Source organism: Limanda limanda, chromosome 21 (assembly GCF_963576545.1).
Source record: "Limanda limanda chromosome 21, fLimLim1.1, whole genome shotgun sequence".
Classification (NCBI taxonomy): domain Eukaryota; kingdom Metazoa; phylum Chordata; class Actinopteri; order Pleuronectiformes; family Pleuronectidae; genus Limanda; species Limanda limanda.
The window spans coordinates 10,129,479-10,139,657 of NC_083656.1; positions in this window are offsets into that span (position 1 = coordinate 10,129,479).

Here is a 10,179-nt window from a genome sequence, read left to right on the forward strand (position 1 = left end):
CCACCATAATACAAAAAACGTTTTGATGATAAAAATATATTTCAGTGAAGTAATAAACCATCAGTTTTAATAGACCATTAGACTTCGTCCTCTTTATCTTCTCTATATGTTGCTCAATAGTGGAGCCAAAGTATCCTCAGATTAGCCCCATGCAACAAGATGAAAACATGGGATTAAATACCAGCAATGAAAGAGAAAATGCAAAAAGTAGGTTTGAAAGACACAACTGTCAATCATCCAAAAGACACATTACAAACATGAACGTGTCGTTAAGAGGCTCAGCTTCTCTTGTTCCCGGGCACATTTCTATCTGTTCAATGAAATCAAACACTTGAGTCTCAGCATCATATATATGCACATCCACTCATCAGTGGTTATGTGACAATTTGAGACGAAAAGGCACATTTCTCGACCTGTGAAGTAAATGCTTTTTGCCAACAGGGGGCGATGTACTGCAGTCGATATATAGATGAGCAATTCTGTTAATTAAAAGATCAAATCAAATCATAACAAAATCAATCAATATCTGTAATGTCCAATACAAATATCAGTGTACTTTAACTGACTGTGATAATATGACTGAATAATGCAACATGATGAGACAGATGCGTTTCCTCCAGATTCCACAGAGCTGGAAAAGCAGAGGCACCCAGATACACAGTGGGCAAATAACTTGTCTCTGATTGAAAAGAATCACAGAAATAGAATAGCCTCAAGGCTCTTGACTCACAGGAACATCTTGGTCTGGTTCTAATTTCAAGGAGGCTTTTCACTGTATTGCATCGTGTCAAAAGTTTACGACATTATGACATTCCCATTTTTGATAAGCCGCCACACAGCGTTGCACAAATGCACCGAAACCCAGATTACACATTTCCAAATGTATGGATATTTGCTGTTATCTGTCGTCATTTCAATGGTATTATTTTGGATTTCGTAATTAAAGAAATTGTTTTACCCTGACCAGGACTGTTCTGTTATTGGGGGAAATCATGTCAGTTCAACTGCAATTGCTTAAAAATAGCTCCCGGTTTTACGAGCAAACAATCAAATTAAGCTGATATCAATTTTCACACCAAGGAAATACAATCGGTCGCTTCTGTTCTGAAAGAAACTTTCTCCTTGTGGTTGCCATATGATTTGTGAGGAGAACATGAAAGGGTAATCTCCTGCTTCTAAACATATATGTGAGCTCAAAGCCTTCATCCGTGTGACTGTCACCAGTCAATAACAGGGGGGGGCGGGAGGCATTTCTTGCCAAACAATCATGTTTCTCATCTTGCAGAAAAACACCAATGACAAAAAGACTCTTTGTTGACAATTTCCACTTCCTGGTCCCATGGTTACACTCCTCAGTGGGAGGGGCTGCGGCCCAAAAAAGGTCGGCATGAGTGGGGAGGTCATATGAATTATGTATTAACCCGAACCGACTCCCGTATTTTGATTGACCCCGTACTAATTCTACTTTGTCATTCACAATGCTGCCCATTTTCTTTATAATATGTTATGGAACATGAGCCTTTTATTGGCAGCGTGGCCCGAGCCGTGACCCCTGTGATGAAAGGCTTTCATGTGTGTCTTGGAAACTAATTCCTGATTACACTGTGAATGTCAAAGTGTTCTCACATGTTCCGCCTGTGACTCCATCACAAACACAATGTGTCCGGAACTACAAACATGAAGAAATTTCATGTAGAATCCATCCTTTAACTTGTTTGCCGAGAGATAAAGGCCTACTTATATCTTTTTAGTTATAATTATTTACAAAGTTGAAGCGGTACTTGGTTTCTCCAAATAAAACACACCATATGTAAGACAGTTTAAAATTGAATGTGTTCTACTGACAGATCTCTGCAACACAAGAGAAAAGAAGTTATGCCAAAACAAACACGCATCTACAAACGAGCGCTACACTCTGTACTTACATTGAGCTAAATGCTAATATGATCGTGCAAACATACTCCCAATGGAATTGGTGACAAGCCAAAGTTAAGCAGGTACAATGTTTACTATGTTTGCGGGGAGTTAGCCTGCTAATATATGCTAATCGGCACAATATACAACAATATAAACACGAAGGTTAATGCTACGAATTGTCATTGCAGTCCATCCAACACAAAATCGCAAATATCAAATTGATGTTCGTGCAAGAGGAAAAGTCACGGAGTTTTCATGGAAATCCATTAAATGTTTGTTGGAAATTTGTGTTTCGGTCTGGACCATATGGGGGACTGACTGACCGACTCACAGGCCATATTGTCCTGCAGCTGCATGGCTAAAAACCTAAACATCCCCTTCATGGCAGATGGAATGCATTTATATATTTACACAGGAACAATCCACAGTACACAATACACAGCGCTTTTTCTTTCACAGTCCAATTATACTGGGGCAGTTTAGGGATTCCATTTTATTTATTTGTTTATTTGTTTATTTAGAAGGATCCCCATTAGCTCTACCCTAAGACAGAGCTACTTTTAGTGGGGTCCACATAGAAGACATACATACAGATATCAAACATTTAAAACATACATTACAATACCTATATCAAATGTCTAAGGGGATCGTCCCACCGACCCTCTGGTGAGTGGAAGACCTGCTCTTACCTCTTGATGCCCCTTTCTACCCCTAGATATGAACAAATCCTGTAAACTACCAAAGTGTGGTCTCTGAAATATCAGCCCAACCATGTGAGCCCACTCTCGTCTCCTGCCTCATTGCGGTTGTGGCTGATGAAGAGAGACAGACACGGCGTAGTGTCTCCGTCAGCCCCATGTTGTCTACTTCACCTCTCTGTGAGTGCTCGTTGGCTTGATAATGACTTATTGTTAGATCTGCTCCCCCACTCTCTTCCTGTCTCTCTTTCACGGTGCAGCAACTTGCTCCTCGGGAAACATTCTCAACAGACACTTTAAGACTTACCATAATCCAATCAAACAAACTCTTACCGGGCTGTTAAGATGACACGATGCCCGCAGAAATGCATTAGAAGTGTTATCCTATTCCTCTCATGTTCCATCAATATTCTCTCAAGCTTCTGTCTCAGGAAATCCAACTGATGCTCTGAAGCAAGTGCTTGGCTTCGACCCAAATAAAAAAAAATTAAGTGGAGATTGAAAGTGAATGATTAAAACAACACCACAAAATCATAGCTGGTCATTCATGGAAAATGCTGTGAAGCTGTTTACATTCATGATGTAGATAAGCCTGACGATATTCTTTACTGTCATTATTGACAGAAAACTTAATGAACAGATCAAAGCCAACATTCCATCAGTCGATCTCTTTGCTCTGCCCCGATAATGGCTCTGAGCCACAATCCCATTGATTCATGCTGAGGAAATTAATCTCTAAAATGTGTCAAATATACAATTTTTAAAAAAAAACATAATTTCCAGGAGCATTGATCCCTTGATCTTAGGGGCAACATGAATGGCTCCAAAGTTTATTTGAAATCCAGCCGATTTAGTTAAACTCATGGTGGCGCAAGAGCAAACATCAGGGCATAGTCAAAGCTCATTGGGGATACATCATCTGGGGACCACGAATACCTGTAAAACATTTACATATAGCAGTTGTTGAGATATTTAACTGATTAGGGGGACATGCTGATAGCTCAATGATTAAAACATGTAGGGCATCACCATTAGGATTCATCCTCTGGCACCATGAACCATCTGGACCAAATTACCAACATTTTTATAACAGATTATATTATTATTAATAGTAGTATACAGATGATATCCCCAGTGTAGCTTAACATTTATGAACATTTCTGAGTTTCTTAATTAATTAATTGCTTTATGGGCCATGTCAGTCTAATTTACTGGCCATACAGCCAGAAGGCCAGATGTTTCCCAACCCTGAATGAAAAACATAAATTTATAGCTGCTTGAGGACAGCATCTGATGGAAGTTGTTTACAGGGCAATAAATACAGAATACAGAATGAACGCTTATTCCTCTGTTAATACTGTTGATGAGATACAGCTTCGATAAAGCATGGAAACAATCAGACATATGGACATAATTACCAAGGCCAAGGGATTTTTAATTGCTGTTTGTTTGTTTTGTGTAAGAAGGATTACTCAAAATCTACCAAACCCATTTCCATTTAATTTTGCAGAGGGGCTGGGAACAACTAGGCAGAACCCCTTCCTCTGCAGCTGATGATTGTTGCATATCCAGGAAACATTCTCACACTTTCTTTAACAAAAGCAGATTATTTCTCATATGTAAGTGAGAGCTTCAGTTGCTTCACAGCAAACGGAGTGGCTGATCTTAAAGTTGTTAGATTGGACAGAAGGTGGCAAGAGTTGATCTAGTCGATATTAAGTAAATTGTCAATCCAGATTGTTTTAAGAAGAAGGACAAATTTTAGTTTTGTTTATAATCACATTGCATTCTCTTTATTTTAAATTGTTCAAATACATTTTTATCCGTGTGTTACTCTCGCTGTTTATATATCCAGGACGATAATTGAAAATGAAAGTAAAACTAAAATCAGCTGAACCCCTGAGGTCCCTCTATCATGCACATTATCCCACTGCTTACTGGAAACACTCGGGCTTCCTGTGTTAAACAGCCGAGCATCGAGAACAGACTGGGGCGGCGGTCTGACATCTCAGTCAGAGGTCTGTGACCAGAGAGGAAGCACATCTCTTTGATGCATGTGTCATAAAGGGAGTTAATAGAAGCATGACTACAGCTGAGATACTTCAGGAATGACCCTGTCTAGCCCTCATCTCGCTTCAGGAGAAGTTATGTCTCTCACGTCAATATATACTTCCTAATGCACGATGAGTCTTTTAAACCACAGTAGGAAATTACCGTTGATGTGCTTTTGAAATAGATTCGTAGAGGTTTCCTGGAGAGAATCGCTGGAGCCGGAAAAAAAACATTATTGACTAAATGCTCTCTGATAAATAGTTCAAGCTACGTTTTGGTTTGATATGGCGCTTGTTTTATTCTGGAAGATGCTCATGTGATAGGAGCCCAATGTAAAGACCCAATCACCAAAGCCATCTGAGTAGACCGACAGCCATTGCGTATTCGTTACATTTGTAATTTCAACCCGACAGATTTATAATATCAAAGTCAGCAACCCAAGGTTATCCACCACTATGCTTTCGGAGTAGTTGGATCATGGGTTTCTGTGAATGCCGATCACACGAGCCAATGGAGGACACATAACTTGCAAGTCCATTTCTCTGTAGGCAGCTGAACAGGCTTCACCATGAGGGGAACTCAACAAGACGTCTGAAGAAGACAATTTTGCAACCAAAACATTTCATCATCACAAACCTCCTCATCATTTGTTTTTAAAGCTAGCACCGTGAGATAAGAATCATTTCACAATCCAATCATCACTCACTCAGCTGTCGATCAACATTGCACATGACGACAGCAGGGACCCTTTAGCAAGGACAGCAAGAAAAACAAAAGAAAAGTCGGCCAAAATACCAGCCACTGTCTGCTGTGGAATAATATGGACGGTTCACATTACTCATCCATGCTATAGTCTGCCAGGGCGTAAAGATTTCCCTGATTTATGAATGCCATGTAACTCATGTCGACAGCCTTTTGAAGGATAGCGATTTTCCCCAGCAGATTTAAATCATATGCTGGGGAAAACAGCAAGAGATTATGGTGTAAAAACTTCAGAAGAAAGCGTCAGTTTGAACGCCTGTGCTCCATCGCGATGGTGGTCAGTCAGAGGTGAGAGAACTTAATTTACATGTGCATGCATATCTTGCTTTGACCTGAATAATTGCTGGAAAGAAATATATTGGTTAAGTCGTGAAGTTAGTTAAGTTAAGTGGTTATTTAGCAATACACCAGATTGCTAAATTTTGCGTATTGTGTATTGGTTGTGTAGCAATACACAAGATTGCTAAATTTGTTATTCTCCAATTTATTTAAACAGGACCTGCTTTCTCCTTAATCAATTATTTCTGATGATAAAGTGGTAATCGTTACTGTTGAGGAATTTTCAAACGTCCTCACACATGACTCCAATGCCACTATATATTATTGTATATTACACATCATATCAGTACAGGAGGATAGTGCCTGTTCCACAAATACTCCCTTCTCTCTCTAAGCAGTACCCAAGGTCAGGTTATAGATAAAGGACCAACGAACAATGCATCGTTATTTCTATGTTGAAGGATGTTCATATCTAATTCAGATGTGCAAGACTGATTTGATTTGATTTGATTTGACAGAGAGGCACCGACTTCAACTCTCACCGACTTTAACTCTTTTGCGTATTTCCCCAGTGGCAAGACCTAAGGACACCATGTGATTTAGGAATGCATACTTTAGGCTTAACTATCCAACACCTCCATGAGAGTGACAGCAGTTCTAGCCATTCATGGATGTGCAGCTAGAATGGGTGATGCAAGTAGAGGGAGATATACTGGGATGCTGTGGGAGACATGGTCAGACTTGGGGGTGACAATGGTTCATGTTGTTCTGTAAGCGTTTGTATATTGTTCCACCTTCTGGTCTCCTTCATGCATCAAGGCTACATTAAACTCTTCTACATAAGACATCAGCTGCCACCTGAGTTCTCCTTTCACCGGCTTCCAGAAAAGTTCCACAACAGTTACTAATATTCTTTCCCCCCGATCGGTGATCTGCCCATAAAAACACACATCTGCGGTGTTGTCGATGTTTACAACATCAACAACACTCCAGTCGGTAAATAAAACCAAGCAGGAAACATTCAGTGACTTTGTAGCTCGTTGACATCTTGCCATTAGACTGACCATATATTTACGGCCTGAGTAATGTAGGGGGGTTGTTTTTAGGGGATCAGCAGGCGGAGAGTAACAGATGACACTAAACATGAAATATAGCTATGGTTGCATTTCATTAAACAACACTCTCTGACTAAAAGCCATCTGGATACACAGGTCGGGAGAGATGGCCATAGAATGACAAAGTTTGATTTACGATTCTCATGTTTCAGTGACGGCTGTTGAGTTGTGTTTGTGGTCCAATAAAACCTCAGAAGGCTTTCCTGGCAACCGCTCGTCTGTTGATCTGTCTGTTTGTCCCTGTTTCTCCGTCTGTCTTCCAATATGTCTTGAGGATGTTGCATTAGTTCGCTATTCATAGAAAGAGGAAACAATGAGCATTGTGAAAGGCGTTAAAAAACAATCACTCCCTCTTCCACATTTTGCTAAAAATGAGTTCAGTAAGTCTGTACTATTTCAGCAAAGTCATTATTTTCGATTCTGCTAATTTTCATGCTAAATCACGATCACATCTCTTTTTTCATGCTGAGCAAACCTTTGGTGCTTTACCAGAAAGGGCGAGTCCAGTGAGGTAAACACCCATGACGTTTAATTCAGCTTAAGCTTTCCATCATAACCTACAAACCCTCACATATACACAGATCAAATATTAGTCCGATTATCTTTTTGCTTGTTTAAGGACGAGAGGGTGTGGTTTTATGTGCGGCAACAGTTTAAAAAGTTCCTCCATCGTGCGTTGAGCTAAAACTTAACCTGCCTTGCTTTTGAAATGTGTTGTTGTCCGAAGGCTGAAAAAATCCCTGGTCCCAGTGTCTCTCTGCTTGGTACAGACACATCTCTGGCTAAGTGCCCACAAGGTGCTGACTGGTTATATGAGTGTGGTCCACCGGGTTTTCATTAACACAATTTTAACCCAGGTGTGTGCCTCCGGGCTGTTCTGTGAATGTTAATAGTTGACAGTATTTCCCATTACTTTTTCAGCTAGTAAAAATTTGAAAGTTATACTAACCGTTTGGAATGTTGCGTTATGTTGTGTGTACATGTCATTGTGTAACAGTATTGTGCCTGTACAGTCAGTTTTGCAAGGAGGGGAGCCCAAGTATCAAATCTGCAATAGTATCATAATCAAGGGGAAACCCACTGTGATGACACCACTACTACTTCTTGGTGATTTTTTTTTAAGCCTCAAGTTTGACAGTTAGATTTTTTAAAACCAGATATAAACATATTTGGAGCCTGACTGACAGCTAGAGCAGGGGTTCCCAAACTTTTCAGCCTGCGACCCCCAAAATAACGGTGCCAGAGACTGGGGACCCCCAACGACACTGGAGGTGGTTTATAATGTTGCGCACAGCCACGCACATGCACTATGCGTGCGTGCGTGCATGCTTGTCTGCTCAGGTAGCCTCTCCTTCTCCGCTAGCCTGTCCTGTTCCTGTGGCCTCCTCGATTTGGTTGGTATTAACCAACGTTTCATTGTGACTGTCAATAATTTTCAGCTGCTTTCCAAAAGAGTTTTGGCCAGCTACCATGTGACTGGTGCTACTGTAAATTGAACTGTCGCTAACCTGTATCGTAAGATAAAAAAAGGAAATGTTTTTTTTTGTGGAGGAAAAAAAGGGGAGAAAAAAGAAAAAAACTGATGGGAAATGTGTAAGCTATTTTATTTAGTGACTCCTATTTTGAAGAGGGGTTTTACCGGAAGGATGTGCTGTACTAAACGGCTGCTATGTCTCCTGTGTCTTCTTTAGGCTGAGGCCTTATTCAATACAACAACTAAACGCTCGGCTAAAATTGCATGGTTTTATTCTAATACCAACTCATATGTATATATTATACAAAAAAAAAAGAATTAAATTTTTTTTTTTTTTTTTTTATAAAAAAAAGAAATAATTGTATTTTTTTTTTGGAATGCATTTCGCGACCCCGCCTCTGTGTCTCGCGACCCCCTGGGGGGTCGCAACCCCCACTTTGGGAACCCCTGAGCTAGAGGACACTGCCCCCCCACCTACACCTGCACCCATTGGACGGTATTAGATGTCAATCACATGGTATCCACGTCCCAGTGCATACTGTTCGTATTTGAAACTTGCAATTGAGAGGATAAACCCCTTGGGAACATTTTTACTGACTTTAAAATCAAGTGAGAGATGAGGTCATTTTCTTCGACACAGACTTATTCTTAACACCAGTGACGTCGTCCCCCTGCTGGTCAACCGAGATAGGTTTCAGACACTATCTATTGGCTTCACTTTCAGTACCTGGAGTCCATGTCCATTTTTATTTATGTCTATGATCCGAATTTAAACCTAACAAGGACCAATAGAGGGGATGTATGTAGTGGTGTTCCGACTCAAAGAGAAAGTAGCGGAGGCAGAAAATCCCCGGCCCGCTGAGCACACCACTGGAGAGATAGTTATTTTCCTTGGCTAATGATGATTTTCATATTTAGTGACAGACTGATGGAGCGTTGGTAGATTCGAGCAGAGCAATAGGACATTGCTGCCGTCTTGAAGGAGATACTTCGCATGTCCTTCAAAATATCAATCAGCGGGGATTAGCATTGTCATAATAATGTGTGTTTCCACTCCCAGCAATGCACGGAACACTGGGAGAGGTCCACAATGCATTCCACAACACCACTTGTACAGATTGCTCTCTGCACATTAGCATGCAAACGGATCACACCCATATATTAAACCATATTCTGCTGATGGTGGCAGATTATTCTCATACAACCAGTGCTGAGGAGTGGCGGTTTATTACCAGGATGTATCCTGCTGGGTGAATTGGAATTGGACTTAAAAACAGATTGTTCAGCCTTGATAAATATGTGTAACAAGCACATGCATACACTACAGGTGGCAGAGTCCATGCCGCGTACCTGGACTCAAGGGATTCTTTATCATCCTGCACTGAAAGCTTCCTGCTGCTCCAGAAACCTTACTCAACAGCTCTTAAAACTTAACTTTAGAGCCTCTGCATTTGATCTCAAAGACTTCCTGAGAGCCATTAAGAGGCAATATTTCCCCCCTCGCACAGTTAAGATTAAATCTATAAAAAATGAGGGTGCTGGGTATCAAGAATTGAAGCAAGGAGACTTTAGTTTGCCCGCTGCTTTTTCTCCAATATCCCTCCAGCTCCGGCTCCAGCTTCCATTCAGATCTAACACTGCTTTCATGTTTGACCCACTTTACAAGACAGAGACAATGACAGTGAGAAAGAGAGGCAGAAGGAGAGTGATAAAAAAGACTCGTGGAAGAGGAGAGAGATGCAGAAAGTGAGGAGAGGGAAAAAGAGAAAATGCCGGGGCGAGGGAGTAAAAAAGTGACAGAATGACAAAGGTGTGGAGGGAGGGAGAGAGAGGGGGTGAGACAGAAGGCACAGCGAAAGGCGCTCGAGTAGGAGGGGAGTGG